The sequence below is a fragment of the Meriones unguiculatus genome, chromosome 1 (assembly GCF_030254825.1).
Source record: "Meriones unguiculatus strain TT.TT164.6M chromosome 1, Bangor_MerUng_6.1, whole genome shotgun sequence".
In the NCBI taxonomy this organism is placed as follows: Eukaryota; Metazoa; Chordata; class Mammalia; order Rodentia; family Muridae; genus Meriones; species Meriones unguiculatus.
In genome coordinates, this window is record NC_083349.1 from 118,030,607 (window position 1) to 118,054,909 (window position 24,303).

General features: G+C 46.7%; 1 protein-coding gene across 1 annotated transcript in view; it reads left to right on the forward strand.

Moving 5' to 3' along the window:
• The window catches only part of Cyria (CYFIP related Rac1 interactor A), a 106,069-nt gene that overhangs the window by 35,438 nt on the left and 46,328 nt on the right, over positions 1 to 24,303 (forward strand). Inside the window, exon 2 of the mRNA XM_021631636.2 lies at positions 6,345 to 6,489. The gene's annotated coding sequence lies outside the window, so the exon portion shown is untranslated. The remainder of the gene's footprint in view (positions 1 to 6,344; positions 6,490 to 24,303) is intronic.

Here is a 24,303-nt window from a genome sequence, read left to right on the forward strand (position 1 = left end):
AGGGATGGGAGGGGCTGTGTCCAGATGCACACTTTCCTACTTCAACATGAACACTGAATAGCAGCCTCAGCCTCCCTTAGAGGCTCCTATCTGTGTGGATACCAGATACACCACTATTACCAGGATGGCTGATTTGAATCTCAGGGAGAGACCGAAACAAATAGTGAACCACAGAGTGATGGTGAGAGGCGTGACTTTTGGTAATAGGACAGACATCTCTAGGAAACATGCGCATATTATGTCCCTCTTCAATGTGTACAGTCTCAGGTGAGACCTGGTGCCCTGCACAGAGACTGGGGCTCTTCAGAGCTGCCAGGCTTTCCTTGGGTCTCAACCATCCCCAGTCTATAATATCCTCTGAATATATGCTAGAAACTCAGTCCCTTCAAAGCATGGATGAATGACAGTTGTTCTCTTGTGAATATTTCATTTTGCCTGTATTGATACGTGAGTTGAGTTCATGACTGACTTCCTGGTTTCAGAGGAAAGGCAGGTACTTCTCTCTTCCTGGCCTGAGATTCTTAATTAGGGTTCTTGGGGAAGACATGAAAACAAAACTGCTCCTTAAGTGATGGTTCCTTCCTCCTTTGGCCCAAGACAGGCAGAGAAACTGCAGCTGCTCACCCTCCAGGCAGGATTGGGTGCTGCTTAAAGAGGAGAAGGTTAGGACTTGTGGAATTATATACTTATCTCAAAGGAACCTGGGGCTCGCATCCCTGTTGTAGGCACCACTCTATCTAGTAGGCAGCATGGTCATGTCTACTATACCAGAGGCCCATGTAGCAGCCTAAGTCTGTCTAAAGGTATAGATCTACCACCAAACCTTCACTTCTGGAGAACTAATCAATCATTAAAACAACTACTGGTTCAATGTGTGGACGCCTCAAGGAACCTACCAGCCTTTCTCAGGTAGCTTGCCAAACCTTTGTTTCTCCAATAACACAACTGTCTTGAACTCATGACATATGGCCTTATGAACTTAAGAAACTTAAACAGTCTGGTGGACAGAGAGAGGAATAATTGTTACAAAACAGGAGGGTTTGTGTGGATTGGGATGTGAGGGAATTGTCCAGCAGAGTTCCTGTGTAACTGGACATGAGAATGACCAGCCCCATGAGACTGTGAGTTGCATGTGGCAGACCATGTGCCCTGATTTCTGTCATTTGTCCCACGTCAGGTCTGCTTTTTGTTCTCAGAAACATCAAAGTCTCGTTGATAGATCATAAGGACACTGTAATTACAAGTGACCTATATACACGGAAGTGGTTAATAGCGCTGAGCATAGTTGTGTAGGGTGGGCCACAGATGTCAGTGAAGCCCTGTGCAGGGCGTTCTAACCCCTCAGCAGTTGCTTATGGGTTATCATGTGAGCAATTCTCTTGACCATGTGTTAGTAATGTGGCTTAAAAGTGAGATGAAGTGCTGAAATGGCACACGAGTTGTGGCTCAGAGCCCTTCTCATAGCCTGCTACCTTTGACCTTTATAAAACTATTTAATTAAACTCCAAGAGTGTGAATGATTGTTCTACCCAAAGCATCTAGCTTTCTTCCTGACGAGGACAGACTGCCAACCAATGGCAGCTGCTGTTACTGTCATAGTTACTACCAGTTGTTTCAGGGCTGGTGGTGTATGGCTTTACTCTCAGTATCACATACATTCTGAGAGACAACACCTGTCCTACCTTGGCCCTTCTTCTTGGTGACGTTGAAACCAGGCAGCCAAGAAGCCCTGGGAGAATATATACCATTACCCTTGGAAGAGTGAGCGGAGAGTTGCCCACCCACCAGCCCCAGCTGCTGCATCCTTTGGGACTTAAGAACTGACTCCCTAAGGCATCATCATCCTTTCCACTCACCCCGATGATCCGTGTATCTCAGGCCTCAAGGGTCCAACCACTTCCTTCTCCCATGAGTGGGGCTATGTAAACATCAAGACCAGGATGTCATTTACTGGTGCTGGCTGACCCCAGTGGGCTATGAGCCAAGAGGGACCAGGGACTGAATTCTCCAGCTGGCTGTGAGCACTTTGTGGCATTCCCTGCCTGGAGAGCTTTCCCCTTCCGGATAAAGTGTCCTCTGTTTCTAAGGGATCTGCTTTTATTTAATTCTTTCCAGTGCTTTGCCCTTTAATATAGCTGCTTTGGGAAGGAGTTTTAGGAAGTGATTAAGAGCAAGAATTTCAGCCAGAGTGCCCAAGTTCATAAATTGACCCTATGTCTCAAACACTGAATATCTTAGACAAGAGGCTAAGTCACAGGGTATCTCAGTTCCCTTAACTATAAAATATACTAAAGCAATGCCAAGCCAATAGTGTTTCTGTGGGAAATGTCGAGCTAATAGTGTTTCTGTGGGCTTGTAGGGGGTGACAAGATACACAATTAAGGCCTGATACACAGTAAGTCTGATATGACACTGTTTTGTCTACCTCTGTCCTTTCATTCTTTGCACTGTTATGTCTCCAATCCTGCTGCTGTGGGAAAGATGTCAAATGAAGCCCTTTGGACTGGAGACCTCACTCTGCTTTGGAGAAAGGGGCATTTAAAAGGAGCCCACTCGCATACTGGGCTTTAGATTCCCCATCTGTCCAATGTGGAGGCAAGAATGTATTTTCTCAGGCCTTTGGTCTGATCATCTTTTCCCTCTTCGCTTCTGTTTGCCCCTGCTATGTCCTGCCACCACAGACTCTCAAGAGTAGAAGAGAAGCAGCTGTCAGCAGCTGTTCCCCAGCTCCTTCTTTGGACAGGAGGGAGGTGATGATGGGAGAAAGTCAATGCATTAGATGTCATCAGTAGATGCCTGTCTAACCTTAGTTCTGTTCTGGGGCCCTAGATGGAGCTTTTCACATTTCTGGGTTTGGCTTCCCAAGTTTACTAAATGGTCATTGAAATTCTTTCAAGCTGAGCAGAAGCTCATTTCTGGTTACATGTGCTATGAAAGAGCAGCGCTCCTACTCACCCACAATGCCATAGGCTGTCATGGTGTGCACAATACCAGTGGCAGAAGTAAATAAGTGTGGAAGGATGCTAGGTTGTATTGCTTTAGAGAGAGAGAGGATGCTAGGTTGTATTGCTTTAGAGAGAGTTTGATGATGCTTTCCTTTATTTCTGTTCTCCCTGTGAATATTTGGTTCTCACCATCAACCATGAGCTACCACTTCAAAGAGCTTGGATTCCTCACAAGGAGGTGCTTAATCTTTGTTACTCCATGTTTGTTTGAATAGTAACTACAATATTTTTAGTTTGAATATTTCTAGAATCTAGGAGATATCCCCAGAAGACCATTTGATGTCAGACCTTGAAACTGTGGGTCATTGTTTTTGTGTCTAGAAAAAAAAGAGGGGATGGGACCATGATGAGAGCTGCATCAACTCCCAAAATGCTAGCCAGTGGATCTAAGCCAGATTGATGATCACAAAAGCAGCACAAATGCAAGCTTCCTGCTTCCTTCTCTGGGTTTGGCCCATACTCTTTATTAGCTTTGCTGATGCACAGCCAGTTAGGGGGAAACCCTGAAACAGTGGGATGTGTCGGCTTGTTTGTTGAGGGTTCTGTATTCTCTGCTCCTTCCTGGTGCCTGTGAGGGAATAAAGGGTAATGCTAAGTATTATTAGATCTATTTGGTGTGTGTGTGTGTATGTGTGTGTGGGGGGGCGGCAAACGGACAGATTTAGAAACAGAAAGACTCACTGATTTGAATTAGGATTGCTTATGGGTCAGAGGTCATTTACTGAATCATGCACAACTCCACCAGTGACTGGACTACAGAAGAAAATGACACTCACTAAGCAGTAACCATTAATTACCAACAGTCCCTCAGGGAGCACTGCTACCTCTTGACCCTCTTCTATATAGTAGAGCGATTTCTATGAGGTTGTTGAGCTCTCCAGCTGATGTCATGTTTAATGATGTGTATTTGGAGATAGAGAAGTTCTGGAAGCATATCTGAGTACCAGGGAGAACAAAATGGATAGAAAACATCAGGGCAGGATCGTAGCCATGCCGAAAAGACTTAGTGTTCTGGCCTGGATTATCTGGTTGAACGCAGCCAACCAGTCCTGTTTGGGTGAATGAGATTCACTTATTTATGCCTCTGGAACCCCTAATCATTTGAGAATGGTTGAGAGAGAAAGCAAGATGGTGGGGACATGGGAATACTCTTTTAATGTCTGGTCACTCAACAGAAGTTTCTCTTTTATTTCTAGAACCCTCCAGACTCACCTAGTTTCTGAGGCTTTGCCAAGAGGTCGGGGAGCTAGCCTTACCCTCCTTTGGAGGTTCACTTGCTTTAGCATTTACACCCAGCCTTGTGTTGGATAGGCCGGTCTCGGGGGCTGAATTTATAGTGGAATTTATAGGCACCCACCACAGCACCCTCTTCCTCATTTGCACCACACCCTATTTTCCAAAAACACAGGTCTGGGCTCCACAAGTCTGCTCAGAAAACGCTCTCTCAGGGAGAACATTTCAGAGTGGCTGTTTTCTCTATCATTTCCTCCCCCACTCCACTTCCTGTTTTTTTTTTTTTTCTTCCTCTTTCTCCGCCCCCGCCCCATCTCTCCTGGCTTGTCCCTGACTGTCTGAGAACAGGAACAAAGCTCAAGCTAGCCAGCTAGCGTTGATAATCATGATTTCCTGTGGTGCCCTCTGGCTGCAGCTGCTCACAGCTGAGGGAGCCGAGCCTCCCAGGGCCGGGCGGGGAGCTGGGTGGTAACCCTTGGCCTTCAAAGACCCCTCGACTCTGTCCAAAACAGAACCTAATAAGAACCTAAGAACCCTGTCTTTACAACACTGACAGCCTCCAAAGCACTTTGTCCTGCAGTGGAGGAGGACAATAAATGCATAGACAACTTTTGATTTTTGACCCCATTAACTGTAATCCAATTGACATGAATGGAAAGATCTGAGAGTCAGATGTGGCCCTGTTTCTTCTTCCTTTTTATAATTTAACTCTTGCTACATTATCTCAGCCCCTCCCTCTACTGGTGAACTCCTTTTTCTCTCCTTTTCAATTAGTCTTCCTCCTCTTTCTGTGTGTGTTTGTGTATGTGTGTGTGTGTGTGTGTGTGTGTGTGTGTGTTCAAGGAAGCCTTGTGCAGGGTTGTACTCATCTCATCTAGTTCTACAGTGAACTTTTTTCAAGCCCCAGGAAACATCGTAGCTATAAAGAGTTCGGGGTTCTGGTTGTTTAGACAAATGGAGTTAATGGTATCTAGCAAGAAAAATATTAAGCTGAATTGGGGAAATATCTGTAGAGATGTCACATGATATTCCTGGCAGGTATGATTTGGTTTACAAACATTAGTTACTCCTGTTGCTTCTTTCATTTAGCTTTCTGTGTAGTAGAGCAGGTGTTCAAATGCACAGAACAGTCAGAAAATTCCTTTAAAACTTGGTACTCAAGGGAAGAGTCCTTATTTTTTCCTATTTTTCTGTGAGAGAGAAAGAGAGAGAGAGGGAGAGAGAATTGTTGCCACTAAAAAGCAAAGGCCTTTACTGCTGTATCCCTGGTTCACAGTCTTTCATAACAATATTTTTTATAATGAGAAACGTGGACACCATCCCGGCCACATACCAGAAATGGACTGTTTTACCAATTTAGTTTGCTCATGGTAAAACCATAAAAACCACAAAAACAGCAGCCCGAGGAAGGAATCACCCCTCGTTGGGAAATCTGATTTTTTAAAAAAGGGGAGTTGGGCCATATCTTAGCGTGGACAGTGCTTGCTGTGCAGATCTTCATATACAAGCTGCTCAAGCACGGTGACCCACTTAATCCCAGCACTCAGGAGGCAGAGATGATGCCCGGGGCAAGCTGACAAGAGAGGCCAGGTGAGCTCCAGGGTCAGTGACAAGTCCTCAGTATATATGAGGCACAGTAAGACCTCTGGCCTACACATACATGTATCACACACACACACACACACGTATGCGCACAAAGTGCCCCCGTATGTCTGTGAATAGGCGCACACACATACACTAAAAGCCTTCCCGTTCAGGGCCAGCAGCCACTCTTCAGTCGGTCTCACTATAAAGCTGCATTTTGAAGTTCCACTTGCCAGAGTGTCTGAATCCAATCAGGTTCCCATACTGTTGATCCTTAAATATGCTGTTCGAGTCTTCGAGCCTTAGTTTCCCCCCAGCTGCAGAATGTAAAGATTGGACAAATTTATCTCATAGATGTGTTTTAGCATCGGTTATTCCTGAGCTTATGATTTTTTTAATTTTATTTATTTATTTTATTATTATTATTAATTTTTTTTTTTTTTTTGGTGCTTGGCTTAAAAATTGCATTGTGATGGGAGAAGTCCTGGAAATCGTCATGTAACTTTGACTCTCTTTCCACAGGGTACCACTCCCATACAAACAGAGACCCTCAGGGACCACAGTCTTGATTTGGGGAACTCCTTCCTGTGGCCTCATAGCTGCTCGCTCCGTTGGTCTGTCCCTTCAGCCTGGATTGGTGACACACAGCCACTGGAGATACTTCCAGGTAATGAACTGCTGAGTTTGAGGGTGGCTGAGGGTGGTAACTAGTGGGTTTTGGTTTGGTTTTTTGTTTTGTTTTTGTTTTTTGTTTTTTGTTTTTTTGCTGGAAGTGTGTAAAGCGTGTGTTTGGGGGGCACTCGGAAGTACAAAGCTAGGCTTGCCATCTTTGATTAGAAGCTGTGGCTCCTAACACTGGGTCTAAACAGAAACCAGATGGAAAAGGACATGAGTAAGAATTGACATGTATTCCAAGGAAACTGTGATTAGGAAGTGGTCTAAGGCCTCTGGGCTTTTTAGCTGTATTTTCAAAGGTGTCCGGGCCGTTCTAGGTGTCTGGAAGGTTCAGGCATGAAGCAGGAGATTAGCATGACATGTAGGGAAGGAGCTGATGAGAGATGCAGTTTCACTTACTTTGCCTTGTATCATCCATTTAAGATGAAGCACGGCTGAAGTCCTTTCTACCTTTATTACCTAAGCAAGTTCAGAACTGCAGATGTCCTTTGGTAGGCAGCCTGATGATGTGGGATTTAGGTGCCCTGATAGAGGCCTGATTTGCATCCCGTGGGGAGAAGTGCAGTTTACGGCATTGTAATCCAAGGGCAGTTGAAATACACAGGCAGTAGTGTGCCTTTCTCATTGCCCCTTTCCTGAGTCTCCCTTACCCAGTCCCATCAATATTGGACAGTTTTCATCTTCTTCTGCGTAATACATGGCTACATATATTTGAATTTCTTCCCTGAATTTGCGTATGACACGGGCTGACAAGCCTTTTCATTTGACTAAAGATCAATGAGCTCCAGCTTCCTGGACTCTAACTTATTAGCACATCTATCTTAGGTGGACTTGGGGCACAGCACGACAAGATTAGGAAGGATGAGGGCAGCATTCTTACAGTGAAATGACCACCTGCTTCACTCTCAGCAGTCACTGGGGTTACCTGTCTCTACCTCCAGTGCTGAATGAAGCTCTTTTTCTCAGAGATGATCTTCAGTTGCCTTGAAAGCTAAAACCAGAAGGAATTCATGAGCATAAGACATAGGACAGAGCCCAGTCAGGTGACCAAGAAGGCATTTACTCATGTTCAGTTCCCAGAACCTTCAGCTCCACACCTGTTTCTTGTTTGTTCTTTGGTGAATAGGCTAGCCTTCGGCTTTCTTTCTTTCTTTCTCCCTCTTGTCTCTTTTCTCTGGAGTGCTCCCCAACTGTGGCACCATCCATAGGAAGGAGAAAAGCGCTATGAGTTAGAGTGACCCAAGCATGTGCTCACTGATGTGGACTGACTCGGTGGCCCTGCTTACATCATTGCTAAGTTGCTGAGCCTGTGTCTCTACCTGTAGTACAGGGACAATGATTGTATCCAGAGGGGCCAGTGAGGACTGAAGGAGATAATCCATTGACATAGTTTCTTACTTCCAGGGAACCACAGCAAAGGTTAGATCCTTTCCCCACCCTACTTTTGTAGAGCTACTTAATCACAGCTCTAGCCCCATAATGGAGTCTGTGAACTGTGTGCTATAATCTTTGGGCAGACGCTGTCCCCAACACCAGTCAGTCCCTAGCAGTTAAAGAATGGGAGGGTAGCATCAGGTTTCATATTACAAGTCTTTTCTTTGGTTTGGGTTGGGGCACCCTCACCAGCCTCTCCATTTGGAAAGTTTTCTGTGTGCACTGCCATAGGCAACTTCAAGACCCACCCTTCTCCCAACCCCTTGACCATATACCTGGTTCCCTAAACTACCAATTATAAACTCTCTCTTCCAGAAGTTTTTCTCTCTTCGGATCAGCACATGCCTATAGGAGAGAGATAGGGTCGGGTGATTTGGAGCAGGTGTTCTGATCTGGAACTCAGCCAGAAACTTCAGTTCCAATTACAGTCTCCTCCAGACGTCCTTCCTCGGTTGCTAGCTGTTAGGGGCATTTGCCACACCCCCCAGCCATCCATTCAGCAAATTTTTTGTAGAGCATGTGTTATGTGGCATGCGGCAAGTGTTTCTTAGTGCTAAGGATAACAGGGCAGAAGGAAACAAAGTTCCTATTTGCAGGGAGTAGGCATCCGAGTAAGGCCAGGGATCAGGACCGATTAGCGTGTGCACAAGTATTATAGAGGGTTCATTCAGCACAATGGGAAAAACACAGCAAATACAAAACTAGATAAATAGAGCTGAGCCAGAGGGCCAGACTGTTCCTGAACAGGTATTGCTACAAGGGTTGGACAGGAGACTCCTGACAGTTATTTCAGGAGGAAGAAAATGAGTGACAATGAGGTGAGAAGGAGCTGCTGAGTCAAAGGCTCCAGGGGATCATGCCTGGCCTTTATGGCCCTCAAAGGAGCTGGTGGTGGTTGGAGCAGAGGAGCGAATGCATGGCGAGGTGGAAGGAGGTGAAGGCAGGAAAGTGTGGCCAGGTGGTGAGGATCCTTGAAGGCCACTGTCAGCACTTCAGTGTTTATGTCCCGGCTAAGCTTTCCTGATTCCTTTACCATTCCTCTCTCTTCCCCAGCATATCTCAGCCTCCTCCCTAAATAGACACAAAGGTAAGTGCTCTTATCCAACAGAGTATTAGTCATCCATTTGAAAGCCTTTTCTGGGCTCTGGCTCCTAAGACTGGAGATTAATGAGTCTTGGCCTTGGTCTCCCTGGTGCTTGTTCACAGCTTTGTGGAGAACTTCATCAGTAGGTTAGGTCCAAGGGAATAGTTGTCCTAATTTGATCAGAGTAGAACCAATTTGCTAGACTGAGATTTTTTTTTTCCCAAAAAAAAAACCAACCAAAGGTCATTTCTACCATTGCTCCTGGAGCTCATTTACATAATAGGCTTTTGCCAGGACTTGCCTTCAGGCCAAGGGTAGATCACTTCATTCCCGAAATGTTTGGATGTTCTTCCCTCTCAGCAGCTACACTCAGTCATCAAGCAGAACTGCTGATTAATTTGCACCTACGCAGTGCGTGTTTATCAGGCCCTGTAGCACCCGTAGTTATCAGCAGTGAGTCCAAAAAGGTGTCAGGGAACCCAGGGGGAGGCTACTGACTCAGACCCAGTGCAACCAAAGGCCAGAATGGAGAAGCTCCCTGGGGGTGTTTCCCCTCTAATACCTAGCCAGGAAGTCTACAGGTAAAAATGCCAGGAGGCCAAGAAACCTCACCTCAAGCTGTGATGAATCTCTAGGACATAGAGCAGCAGGAGCAATGGCACGTCTGTTGTCTGCTGGTGTGGGGCTCTGCTTTCCCGGTGGCTGCAGCTGGAGTTTGAGAACCCTCTTCGGAAGCCAAGCTGTCAGCATAGTATCTTGAAAGCCAGGCCTGGTGGTCTGAACTTCTCTGAGGTGTGTGCAGTGCTGTTGGCAGATTTTAGGCAAAATGCATTACCAAGGTGCAGGTCATGCAAATGCAAAGGCCTGAGTTTGAGCTCCAGAACCCATATGAAACAAATTAAGGTGTGGCGGCCCACACTTAAAATACCAGCACAGGGGGCTGGAGAGATGACTCAGTGGTTAAGAACACTGGCTGCTCGGCCAGAGCTCCACAGGGTCTGCTGGCCAGGAACCTGGAGTACTTAGTGAGTTCCAAGCCAGGGGTAAACCTTGTCTCAGGAAAGTAAAAACAGAAAAATAGCTGGTCAGTTCTTGAGGAATGGAACCCTCTATCCTACACACACACATACACACACTCACACTCACACATAGGACATGAGCCCATACTTACACATAATTATATGTACAGACACCCAGATATACATAAACATACACACACAAACACACTCAAATATATGTGCGCTCAAATGCACATGAACATGCACACAGCACACGTGCACACACAGAATCACACACCCTGGACAGCCTCATAGGACTGGGGTTTCAGGAAAGAAAGGGCTTGCTTCTCTTTGCTCCTTCGCTCCCCCTACCCACCCCCAGTTCTTTTGAACAGACTTTACTCCTCCTCTTGCTCCTGGAAAATGCAGCCTTCTCAGGTCTGGAAGAGAGCCTCACATGTGAGCTCTATGGAGGCTTCATGGTGGTCGCCAGATACAAGGGCCCCTTCCACCACACGGGCAGGGAGCTCTACAGGAGGGTTTTGAGCACTGTCTTGGCATGCTGGTTGCTATGGGAGCTGGATGGATCTGACGCCCTCTCTCTGGGAGGCAGGCTACCTGGCTATAGCACTTCTGCTATTCTTTTTTATTTTTAATTTTTTATTTTATTTTTAATTACACTTCATTTACTTTGTATCCCCCTTCTAGTTTCCTCCCTCCTCCCCTCCCAACCCCTCTCTTCCTCCCCCTTCTCCACACATGCCCTTCTCCAAGTCCACTGGTAGGGGAGGGTTTCTTTTTCTTCCTTCTGATCCTAGTCTGTTAGGTCTCATCAGGAGTGGCTGCATTTTCTTCCTCTGTGGCCTGGTAACCTCTACCCTCAGGGGGAGGTGATCAAAGAGCAGGCCAATCAGTTCTTAGAGAGGCACCAACGATAGAATTTGCACGTTTTACATTTTCCCTCACTTGGAAAAATGCACAATTTCCACCTCTTAACCCTTCATCCACTGACACTGAAATGGAAGCTTCGCTGTATGAGATAGGCACATGTAAAAAAAAAACAAAAAAAAAAAAAAACGCTCTGTTTTTACCTTCAGCTGTGCCCTGAGAATACCAGTAACTGGACACATTGGAGGAGTTTGATTAGTTGACAGAGACAATGGAGCTAGTAGTCAGAGGAACAGCTCATAGACGGGAAACGTGGCATGGACAAAGTGGCAGGGTGAGAAGCATGCTGTCTCTCTCCATCGAAGCCTTAGGGAGGTCCATGTGAGCTGGGCATTGGGGAATGAGTAGGAGTCGGGAGAGAAGTACTCCTGGTTCGGAAACGCCGTCTATAAATAGGGACCGACACTCACAGCTCTGTGATAGGAATGGAGAGAACGTGTCATGCACAGATCATACCTCAACGTGCTTTTTAAAAATCCATTCGGAGCTACCTCCTCATCCTCCCACCTCTTCCCAACAGTGACTAACAAGCAGCGAGTTGGCTAATTTGCCTTGATCTCCTCTCTGACCCCACAGAAGAATCTGTGAGCATAATGAGATAAGAGGCACCAAGAAAAGAAGTGGAAAGTGGATGAGGGGGACGGAAGAGGAAGAGAAGGAGGGGGAAGTGTCAGCAGCAGTCGTGGCCATCTTTGTCTTCCAGGTTGCACCGCAGTTTCCCAGAGAGAGTACTCTGTTCTTGCTTTACGAGTGTACAAACTAACCCTTCCCTCTTTCGCTAGAAGAGAGTGAGACAGAAACAGAGACAGAGAGCAAAGAGGGATACAGAGATCTATATACATGTGTGTATGTATATATATATATGAGAGGTTTGTGCATGTACATTCTATATACATGTATATGAGTGTGTATGTGTGTTTATATATATTATATTAAATTTATTCTAGAGCCTAGCACAGAGCCTGGTTAAATGGACTTTACTTTGCTGCCTGGAAGGTGAATAGGAGGGTTAGAATTAACCTTGCCACCTACATACTTTCTTTAGATATGCCAATTTTTACACCAAGAGAAAGCACTACGATGAGTCCCAAAAATACTGAAGCTCAGAGTGGTGACAAGGCTCCCCCAAGGTCTGAAGCTCTTAGGAAGTCAAGATCCAAACTCTGGAATCATCCCCTCTTCCACTGTATTTCACCCTTTCTGTAAGAGTTTCTGGCCAAATGGGGACTTTTTGTGTCCTTGGAAATGCCTCAGTTAACACCCTCAGATGCAGAACTGGGCAGAGGGATGGCACATTCCTGCAGACTCGCGGAATGTGACATCTTGCCCTGTAGGTGTCTGCCCACCAGCGTCCAGGGACAGAAACTCACTACCTTAGAAGGAGGCTGGCTCTAGTGGCAGATGCCATGCAGCCTTCTATGCTTGCAGAGTCACGCTGACCCCAGCCAGGCTTCAGTTCCCATGGTAGTAAACAGCTCAGCAGTGAGGTTCTGAAGCCTCCCTATGTTTCTTGGAAGACCCGTCTTCTTCCCTGCAACCAGGCCATATCTGGCTCTTGTTTCTTGGCATCTAAGTTGTCCGGGTGGGCTGAGGTTGGAAGTGGATACATGGTTTTGTGGATTCTCTTCTCTCAAGAGAAGACATCAGACCAGACTTTCTATCATCCATTTCTTCATGGGGAGTGAGGTCTCTCTTTGACAAAAAGATTTGAGAGGATGTGAGGAAGAAAGAGTGACATGGAGAAAGGAAGGGCTAGCATTCTCAGGTGTTTTTATGGAGATCTAGGGAGACCCTCACCCCCACCTTCAACTCTCCACCTCCACAAACCATGATTCCCCCATTACTTAGGTGGGTTCCCTTACAGGCTGCTCCTGATTGCGCTGCCATGGTCCTCTAATCCCCCAGATCCACCCCAGATAGCATACCCTAAGTAACCTGTGTTGGATGTTCCAGCTGCAAAGGGCTCTTTTTTATCCAACAGTGCTGCCTCTTTGTAGCATTTCTCAGTATTGCAGGACACAGGTAGACAGCAACTGGAGCAGGTGGAAGGGATACTGCCAGGAGCCCAGTTCAGCTGCAGTCCCCACTCAGTCCCTATTTTAGGTCACCAACACATTGAGGCTCTAATTTGTTTCTCCTCCTCCAGGTTAGGAACCAGTAGAAGCAGATCAGGGCTGTTTGACTAAGCCCTGAGGCTGAGCTAGCCTCTCTACTGGGTCACCTAAGATGCCAAGCCTCTGGCCCTGGCATGGAGGTGTTAGCTTACTTGGAATATAGAAAAGCATTCTGTCTAGGGTTGGGAGTGGGTGTGGGCTGGCACAGATGCCACCAAGAGTGGCTACATCTGTGTTTCAGCTAAGGACTCTTGCTGGACCATCATCGCCTCTCACAGGAACCCCTTGTGAGCATTCCAAGGAAGCAAAGGAATGGCAAAGGGGGCACCATGGGGGGTATGTGCTTCAACCTGTTGAATCCCGAACAGCTACAGAAATAAAATGAGAAACACAGCACCTGCCACACATGCATGCAAATGCCCCAAGTGGTGTCTGGGTTGCAGTAGGGACTCAACGAGTGCTGGTTCTTTGGATTTTTGATGTAAAGTCTCTGGGATTTCCTTCTAGAACTGGGCCTCCGGGCCGCAGAACCATTCAGTTTTTGAATGCCTGCTCATCCAGAAGCTCCTTGGGTATAGACTATGGAGGCCCTAGGCAGTGAATGCACAGAGATGAACTCAGCAGCAATGATGATGAGCATGCCCTGTCCAGTGCCAGTAGCCTGTGACATCCAGCCAAGAGAGGATGGTCGCTCATCAGAGGCGGGAGCATTCTTGAACAAGGGAGTTCTCAGAGGAGGGGTGGAGGTTGAGGGTCAAGACAGAATCAGTAAGCTGTGGGAGTGGTGGATGGAGGGGTGGGCTAGGCATGACTCAGGCCTGGGAGTAGAAGGGAAGACTATTCTATTCAGATGCTTTTTGCAGTCAGTGGGCTGTCACATCTATCTGAGGCCCCGGTTGTAAATCTCTCTTCATTGGAGGAGGATGGATGGATGGATGTAGCTGGCATATAAAAAGTGGGAGGCGGGGTTCCCAGCAGGAGGGACTTAGCTAGCAGCACTCTACTCCAGAACTGGCCCAGCACAGGCCCCTTCTCTGTGCAGCTGAGCCCGGCTGGCCTGGTCCCCTTGAAGGGCTCAACAAAGACTTGCCTGTTCCCTTCATGACATCAGATCTCACCCTCAGGATTTCTCTGTCCTACTGGGGCAAGATCTCACACAGTGATAATAGAAGGAAGGGGAAGAGATGAATCAAGTGAAGGCTGTCGTAGAAGTCACCATGACAACGTGATGGGGCTGGAGGGGGAGGAATACGATGCCTACTGGGGGCACTTTACCAGTGCATACCCAGGCCAGGTTCCAGGGGCTGGGCCACTGGTTTCTGTTCACATTGTCCCCAGCTGCCTGTTAGGGTTGGATGAAATAACTGTGTCACGCAATGCACTGATTCTTTTCTGCTTTCTTAATTATTTTTTGAAGTATTGCATTGAACAAATTTACTTTTTTTTCTTTTTCTGTTTTTCTTTTTTTCCTTGAGGGCACAAGGTCAAATCTGGTAACCCTGGCTGGCCTCAAACTTGATCTCTCTCTCTCCCTCTGTTTTTTTCATCTGCTTCTTAAGTGATGGGATGACGGGCATGTGTCACCAGGCTGGGCTGGATTTTTTTCCTGTAGTAAAGATTTATGTGGATAGTTTTCCTTTGGAAATCTAATAAAAGTATTCTGTGTAGAGGGTCCTGTCTGGTGTGTGTGTGTGTGTGTGTGTGTGTGTGTGTGTGTGTGTGTGTCTGTGTGTGAATGTAGACAGGACAGTCAGCAGTGTTGATAATTTAAAGGGTGTCAACTACAGCCATGCATTCTCAGGCTCAAGGATCGAAATGGTGTATGGAAAAGACAGCCCAGGGCACAGCCGTGGTGCCCCCTCACAGATCTTCTCCCTGCGCACATTTCCATCAGTGCAACACAAAATCAATCGGTGAGCCTGCTTAGAAGACAAAATGCAGATTAAGCCAGCCTGAGAGCAGCTCCTCTCAGTCCAAGGATACAAAGGGAATTTGATGGTGGACTTTCAAGCCCTTAGTGGGGTTCAGTGGTCCCCGACCTTGAAGCACCTGGGGACCATTAAAACAGACGCAGGGCTTGTGGTTCTGCCAATGTGATGACTCTGCGAGTGGTTGCCGAGGCTGCTACGCTAGGCTTAGAGCAGCAAAGATCCAGACAACTGAAGAGAAGGCTTTTTTTTTTTTTTTTTCAAATTTCATGACTAGAAATAAAAAAAGTGAAGTCTTTTTCTAGAATTTTTTGTGAGCAAGAAAAACTTGTAAGCTGGGGAACCTGAGCTTAAACCACAGAGCCCACATGGAAATTCTGGGTGTGGTGGTATAAGCTTGTTATCCACGGCCAAGGGAGGCAGCGATGGGAAGGTGCTTGGGGCTCATCAGCCCACCATTCTAGCCTACTGGTGGACTTGAATGGGAGTTTCTAGAGATGACTCCTAATGGTATCCCCTAGCCTTCTCTCTCTCTTACACATACAGATACACACACTAACAAACAGACATAGACCACACGCATACTTATGCACATATAAACACACACATACACACACAGGCATAACAATTTCAAAAAGCTACTTTCCAGAGGGACTTGAGGAATTAGAGAGGGCCAGAAAAGAGATCTGGATCCAGCCAGCTCTGAGGTATAGATTTTCTAGAAAGAGTGTGGCCCTTGGCTGTGGCTCTGGGGTAGTAAGTAGCAGATATCCTGGGCTTCCATTGTCCCCTCACTTGGTTGACGTCCTCCAGTGAGAACCCAGTGACTGGAGATTGTAACAAACTCTTGTGGTTTGGATGAGGATGGCCCCCATAGGCTCCTATAGTTGACTGCTTGGTCCCCAGCTGGTGGAAACTATTTGTGAAAGATTAGGAGGTGTGGCCTTGGTAGAGGCCCCGTGTCACTGGAGCGGGCTTTGAGGTTTCAAAAGTCCATGCCATTCCCAGTTGCTCTCTCTGCCTCATGTTTGTGGATCAAAAGAAACTCCCAGCTACTGCTTTGGTGCAAGCCTGCCTGCCTGCCCGCCTGCCTGCCTGCCTGCCTGCCCGCCCGCCCGCCCGCCCGCCTGCCTGCTGCCATGCTCCCCGCCATGCTGGGCACGGACTATAACCTTCAATACACAAACCCTTGAAAACACTTTTTCCGCCAGGAACAGTGGACACTGTTCTCAGGTATAGTAACCCTGAGGCCAGCTTAGGCCGTGGGTGAGAGAAAACGAGCAGGGGCGGGGGGATGAGAAACTGCTTTTGATAAAAACAAAACAAAACAGTATCAACTCCTCACTTGGGCCCACAGGAAGGAATCCGGTACTCCAGACATGACACCTCCACCCCCCGCCCAGATGAGAGCAAGTGTGTGTGATGGGGGAGGAGACCCTCTTATGGGAAGGTGATTGGCCCTGTTGTATGGTGACAGTGATCAAGGTTATAGGTCCCTGACACCCTGGCCAGGACTGCTTGGCTGTGCATGTTTCTTGCCATCACCCCTGTTCTTTCTCCATTTAGACCTAAAGCTCAGAGTCACTGGCCAGGTGTAGCTGTGGGTCCACTGACAGCAGATCTTTTGTCTCAGAATTCGGGTTCCAAGAATGTTCCTCCTGAGCCAGGCCGTCAGATAGAATTGAGCCCAGGGCCAGCTCCGTGGTCCCCTCAGAGGCACTCGGATCCACCATCTTCCAGTGGAATTAACTAATAGCCCAGGCAGCAACCCATCTGCGGGTGCAGCCTGCAGGCCCTGCAGAGGGTGGAAGGTGACCCATTTAGACTGCCCGTGTGCTCAGTGTAGCCTGCAGACACCACTCCGGGAAGCCTAGTGGCTGGGGAGTTTGTGACAATGATGGCATGTGGCCAGCAAGTCCTCAGTAGGTGGGCTGGGCCTGAACAGAAATCCAGAGATAAACTTTAAGGGTTTGTTTGTTGGGTTCAGTCATGGTCTGGATTCATTCATCTAAACAGGGGAGTTCCTTGGAACTGTGTTGCTTCTCTGTGTATTGCAAAGCTTCCTGCAGAAGCATCATTTGTGGAAGTTGCTGGGCTTCTGTCCGTGCATAAGTACAGGTTTGGGATAGACCACAAGTGGGAAAACCTCCTCTTCTGATAATATTTCAAGTGGATTTTCCCAAGTTTTAAGTGCGGTGTGTTTACATGTGTGTGAGTGTGTATGTGTGGTGTATGCGTGGGTGTTTATATGTGTGTATGAATGTGTTGCATGCATGCGTGTTTACGTGTATGAGTATGTTGCATGCATGCGTGTGTACATGTATGTGTGAGTATGTTGCATGCATGTGTGTTTATATGAGTTTGTGAGTATGTTGCATGCATGCATGTTTTACATGTATGTGTGTATGGGGGGTCTATGCACCTATGCTGAGGCCAGAGGAGGATAGCCCATGACCTGCTCCATTACTTGCCACCTTACTCTCGGTTACTCTCTCGAGATCTGGAGCCATTTTGCAGGTAGGCTCAGCATCTTAGCCTGCCTGTGCTGTTCCACTCAACCACCTGTGGTTACTGGCTGTTATGGCCACACTGGCTTCTCTGTGGTGCTAGGGATTCAAACGCAGGTCCTCATGCTTGCACAGCAAGAGCTCTTACCCACTGCACCATCTCCCCAGCACCAGACCCCAATATCCTGAGTTGGGGAAACACGCTTTGCTGATTTCAATACCCCTTTGACCTCCTACACTTCCAAGCCAAAGTCAGGTCAGCCGTAAGACAGATGTTTTCCTCCTTGGAAATGTGACTTAAAGAATTAATCATGGAGGCATCGGAGTGCAGTTACTGAACTGAGTGACTAAATCTATTCATTTTTCCCTCTCAAAAATGTGACTTCATTTCTGGCAAACCAGCCCTCAAGACTCATGATTCTGAAATTACGTAGGAGCAGAAATTGAGTGTCTGTGTTAAGTATTGGGTGTTGTAGCTCTAAGTTAAAAAACTTTACTCCAGAAAGAAATATCATTTAGAACTATGTTTCAGGTGTTAAAATGGGTCTTGCTTTGTTCTCTTTGTAAACTGGTTTTGTATGCAGAGCTGCACTGTCATTTTTTTAATGTGAGTCAGTAGCACCCTCTAGTGGATAATGTCCTTAATTGCAAGCTTGTCTATGAGCTCATTTCAGCAGAAATACCTGGTATAGGGAATCAAGTCCAAACCCAGACACTTGCGTTGGTTTCTGAGAAGAATTGAGGGAGATACTCTGTGCGATGCTGTGTATGATGTACATTGAGCACAGGGATGACAGTGGCTCATCATCTGACTAGGAAACACTTGGCTTTGGTGGAGGCCTGGGCGGAAGTAGAAAGATGACAGAAGGGACATTGGGTCTCTGGGATGTCAATGGCAGGACACTCGCTGTCATCTCTGACATGAGTTTGGAAAGGGACTAAAGAACGTGTGTCTTTGCCTGGAAAAGAACCGTGAGCACTGCCTGCCTGCCTGAAGATGGAGGCCTTAATGTCTCCCCACAGCAGTGTGCCACCTGTTGACACTGTGGCACGGTGTTGTCACCTAAGAAACATTCACGTGTTCTACTCTGTGTGAAGGGCCAGAGCGCTTGGACTTAGTCTTTTGACTTCCCGTCTGCTCTCCAAGAATGGCAGCCAGGGCCGGCTATGCCCCACTTCAGAGAGCTTACCCGACATGTGCAATTATTTTTTTTCTTTTTAAAGAAAGATGAGCAGAAAACCTGGGTATAAATGTTGATGTTGAAACTGTATAAAGGAGGAGGCTAGTCCTATCATGTAGACAAAAGATAAGGGAGGAGGGGTAGACAAGAGTGTGAGTGGAGATGAGAGGTAGGTGGAATTAAATATGAGCTGAAACATGAGTAGATCAATTTCAATTATACTTAAAATTTCTAGACATTTTGGCAAAGATTAAAGCTTCTTCCAACTAGATGCTGACATTCCTCTGGGCAGTGTGAGTAGTTTCAAAGACTTCTGGGTCACTCTTAGGGGTGCTGTGTCTGTCAGAACTTTGATATTTATAAAACACTCTCGACTTAGTGACTTGATGTTAAAATTTATTATTGACATAAAACAGGGAGACATAATGTGAGTTCCTGGGGCTGGAAAGGTGGCATGTCCTCAGTTCCTTCTAGAATCTCAAAGGGAAAGAGTTTGAGTTACAGAAGCATTGTCTTGGCCCTTAGATTGAGCTGGGCAGTCCTGGTAGTGGAGCCTGCTTTGTGGAATGCATAGAAATGATTTGTAGTTAGCATATTGGTACCTTTCATGGTGTGGGATGACATGGATGTACAGAAGGGCTGGGGAGCAACTTCTAGTGAGTTTTTTCATCCTTCATAGTTTCTGCATTTCTTCCTCCTAGAAATAAGCTCTTTGCACCCTGTGCATCCTTTGTACTGTGTCTAGTTATAGCATGATATCTGAAGTACGTGTCTCTGTCACCACTGTCCTCCCAGGAGAATTTAAAGTGCACCAGGATGCAGGGACAGAGCTGGCTGATGCTCTGCATGGATGGCCCCACACCTCAGATCTGCCTCTTATATGCAAGTGGTGCTCCCTCTTTGATCAGCGTTGCTCATGGTCTGGCATTAGGCTGTTTCAGTCATGTTTGGGAATTTGGGCATGCTCACTGGGAAAAGTCTGGAACACTCAGCAGGGAAGTATTTCTGTGGCCATTCAGCCACCGGGCATAGATGATAAATATTGAGACTGAGCAGAAAAAAAATGACCTTCTCAAACATCAACTTGGCCAACAAATAACTGAAGTGAGATTTACACACAGTTTAGCTCTCTGACTCAGCAGCAGTATAACCACAGATATCTTCCCAGTACCAAAAGCCTGAGCCACATTTCTGCCCTGCTTTTTGGGTACAGATTTTCTACACAAGCAATCCCTATCCATCTCTCCCGAGCTCTCACTTTTGCTACCCAAGAACAGACCGTCTGTTTTATGGTGAGCCTCATGGACACCAGGCTCACAAAGATGCATTTCCTTCTCTCCCCCTGGGATGACTTCTTTCTCCAAATGAGCCTCCTGTTATTTTCTTGAAGCCCACATCCTAGCCTGGCATCCAGGAAGCTTGGTCAGCACCCCTTACATAATTTTTAAAAGGCTCTCATACAGCCTTACAGTTGAACACACAAGCTGTTTTATGGCTCCTTGGCTGTGGCTTCTTCAACATCACTCTGGTTTCCTAGCCTCAAGCTGCAAGCCCTGTGTTAAGCTATCCTCTGTTTATTACACTGAGTAATAATTCCAGAGATCAGATGAATGGATAAACACGGTGGCTTAAAGTGTGAATTTTCTGGGATGCCCTGTGCTCAAATCCTGGATTTTGACAGTTGCTGGCTTCAGTCATGCAAGCTACTCAGCTTATGTCTGTATTCTTACTGGTAAGTCAGAGACAAGAGCAGTGCATAGCCTTGTGGGCGCGATTTGACAATCTTTGAAGTGTTCCGCACAGTGCCTAACACAGAATACACAGTGTATAGGACTGGGTAGTTAATCAGAGAGTAAGTAATCAGTTTCTTGTTTTCTTGACTGTAACTCAATACATGTGAGCTGTGTGCTCTGACTGTCATAACTTCCCAGTACCATCCTGGTCTTGTCAGTGAAAGTGTAGGGTGAAGATGGACAAAGGATGGAGGCCTGGTGCTTGGAGCCCACTTGAGGGCCTGTAGACATAGTACCAGTACCTTGCTTTGATATAAGAAAGAGCAGTAGAGAGAGGACACAGATGGAGATTGAGCGTGAAAGATTGAGTGAGAAGAAGAGAACGGGGGAAAGGTGGAGGGAGCAGAAGAGAGAGAGCGAGAGTGAATCTCAGGGAGACTTGAGAATTTCCCCTTCCCTGTGATATGAAAAGAGGAACTTGTTTTGTCTAAGGGGAGGCACTATAGCAGAATAGTGGATGGTGTTTTATTTATTTCATACTATATTTGTATACATATATACATACATACAGATAGATGGGTATACATAGAGAGACAGGTAGATAGATGTGTAGATACATACATACATACATGTTTGCAGATGTGTATATATACATAAATATATAAAGACAGACAGATAGATACAGATAAATTTCCTACTGTGTCATGAGCTCTATTTAAGAAATTTAAGGCCATATAAATTATGAGAGATCAATATTTAAAAAATAATATTCCTGGGGATAGTGTGTGGCAAAGTACCATCGTGGACGTGATAGTCTGGACTCCACAGGAAAGCAAACTTAACAGAGACCTGGAAGCAAGCATTTCAAACAGAAGGAGTAACACGGCCCAGGGAGCTGGAGGCGGGGCCGTGAACTTGAACAAACACAGAGACAAGGCCAAAATAGCCAAAGCAGACTAGAGAAGCCTTAGCAGGTGAGCAGACCACATTGGATCTTGCTGGCTGTGACAGTCACAGTTCTTTTAGTGGAGGTTCCTGGAGGGATTCAAGCTGAGGGGTCAGCTGGGGTAATTTTTAACACTGAGCATTTGGAAGCTCATTCAGTTGTCATCTGCTAAGCTAGGGAAGACTGTGAGGAACCAAGCCTTTATTTCTGGACTTATTAAGCTTGAGACCCCTGTAAGAATGTAAGTGTCGCCTCCTTGTGTGCACTTTAGGGAATGGGGATACAGTGAATTACAAGCCAGGGTGTCATCAGCACGTGTGCTTTGAGATCTCATTTAGGGTCTTCACCGATACCAGCTGGGAGGAGAAGAGAAACCCGCTGTCAGTCAGGCAGAACTCAGTCTAGCTGGCCTTAAGGGGGTGCCGAATGTGGCACCAGCCACCCGTGGGTTTGGCGGTGGTTGTGGTCATCCAGTACTCACTGGAAGAGACTGGGTGAGGGCAAGTGAACGTTAAACGCACTGGTCAAGACTGCCGAACTAGCACAAGGCTGCCCTGATACTTCACGCAGGGGCTTGCTGACTACTCTAATATCATGTTCTTGCTGCTGCACTCCACCTCAGAAGCCAGCTCTCAGCTCAGTTTGGGAAACTCAGTGGTATGTTCTGCTCTGTCATCTTGCTAAATTACAACCTCCCTAGGAAATCCTGCCAGCTCACCTGCAGCAGAAAGTGAAAACTATTCTGAGGTGGGCCATTCCCGATGCCAGGTGAAGCAGGCTGTCCAGGGGCACATAAGGTGCTGTCCACACCAACACATGACACATAATGATGGCATGTCTAAGGCAGGGGGCAGGGCAGTGTCGGGGAATCCAGACTTCAGGGCTTAGGGTCACTGTTCTGATCAAAAGATGAAGACATTAAGGCATTACTAGTAGTCATTGTATTTTTCCTTTCCTGAATCCATGTGAATGATATGGCGAGGCCCATCCTAGTGAAAGCAAGCAGAGAAGACCATTTTTGTCACCCTGACCGCATGTCAGGCAGGCACTGTATCTTTTTTGAATGATCTCAGAGCAGCTAAAATGAGTAGCATGAACTCGAGTTATAAAGTTATATTTAAAGGATTATATGAATTTTTGTAAGTGCTGAAGCCGGTACGGGTTGCATTTGCAGGGTTCCTCATTCCCCAAAGTTCATGCACACCCCACGTTTAAAGCAAAAGGCAAAAAGAGTCTGAGGTCCTGAACATCCTCCAGGTACAACAGTCTCAGTATCCCTGGCCTGCAGTTCCAGGCATGGCCAGCGGAGGGAATCATGCACCGGATTTCTAGGGCTCACTGCCGAAGCCATATTGAATGAGCCAATGTCTGCTGTATGGACTCTGTGAGATCTGAATGTCTGCTTGGCAGGAAATCCGCGAGGAGCAGGACGGGGTTGTGCAAACAGCCTTACAATGTCCACTTGTGTGTGAGCACATGGCTTCTCCCATGTCGCCCACAATGCTCTGTTTTGGGGGAGGATAATGGGCCTCTGTGGACCCCTCCGCCTTGTCATGCAAAGGGAGTAACCAGTGTTTGTCATAAATGGGCTCTTGTATGATTAATAGCCCTGTGAATGAGCCCAGTGCAGCCGTTCAGCGCCCGCCTTCCCCTGGCGGTGGTCTGCATCGCCTTTCTTCCCTCCGCTGAAGCAGCTGCTGCAGCTTTTCTTACTGAAAAGAAAAATGACTTGCTCTCGCTGCGGCTGCAGTTCTACAGATGCAAGGCAGGGAGCGCACACCACTAGTGTCTGCTTTTGGAATGAGCAGAGGTCCAAAGACAATCCTAGACATCCTAGACCCTTTACCAACATTCTCTTACGTGTGTCAAAACCGAAAGGGAACAGTTTGCCTTTTATGGACCAGGAAAACCCAAGAATCTAGTATAGAATGATGCCTCCAGGGTCTTCAAAACTCACGTTTCCAGGAATTGATATTCTCTATGTCTCTGGCTTTCTCTGGCTCTGTTTGTCTGTCTCTGTCTCTTTCTCTGTGTTTCTCTGTGTCTGTCTGTCTCTTTCTCTGTCTCTGTCTCTTTCTCTCTGTGAGACAGGGTTTCTCTGCATAGCACTGGCTGTCCTGGAATTCATTATGTAGACCAGGCTGCCCTTGAACCAGGAGATCCACTTACTTCTTGCCTCCCGAGTGCTAGAATTAAGTGCATGCACCACCACTACCACCCAGCAAGATTCTTCTTTTCCAAGGGCAGCTGAGATCACAGGTTGAAATGCCTTCTTCATACTGCTTGGCCATCCGGAATTTAAAATCCTCCAATTTTACCACAAACGAGGGATTCCGTTTCTGGGCTACAGTGTCTTTACAGCATGCCCTAGAAACCTGTATTCTGTGATTGTGTACATTTTTAGTAGAAAGCTGATTTTCCTCAGGTTTTCAAAATGACTTCCTGCCCTCCTAAAACAAAAGGTTCAGGCACTCCTCAAAATGTTGAGATCTGGGTGAATGCTTTTTTTTTTTCCACCCATTTTTAAAAGAAAACTTATTTATTTATTTTTCTTTTTAGACAGGTTTTCTCTGTGTAGTCCTGGCTGTCCTGCCTGGAACTTACTGTAGACCAGGGTGGCCTCCAACTCAGAGATCCACCTGCCTCTGCCTCCCAAGTGCTGGCATTAAAGGCCTGGCTTTTTTCCACCCCTTCTTAGCGATGACTGTTGGGTCTGTTTGTAGTTAATGCCATAGCCTTTGTTTTCAGTGGCTGCTTCACCAGCACCTCTGATCCATCTCAGAGAACACCAGTGAAGAACACTGTCTGTCTGGACCTATGCAAGAGGCAAGGGTGTAGGCAGGTGTTCTTGGAATGAAGAACACACTGCAAATATGTAAGAAACAGCCCCTTAAAAACGTCCAACAAGAAAGACTGTTAATCTGACTCGGGAT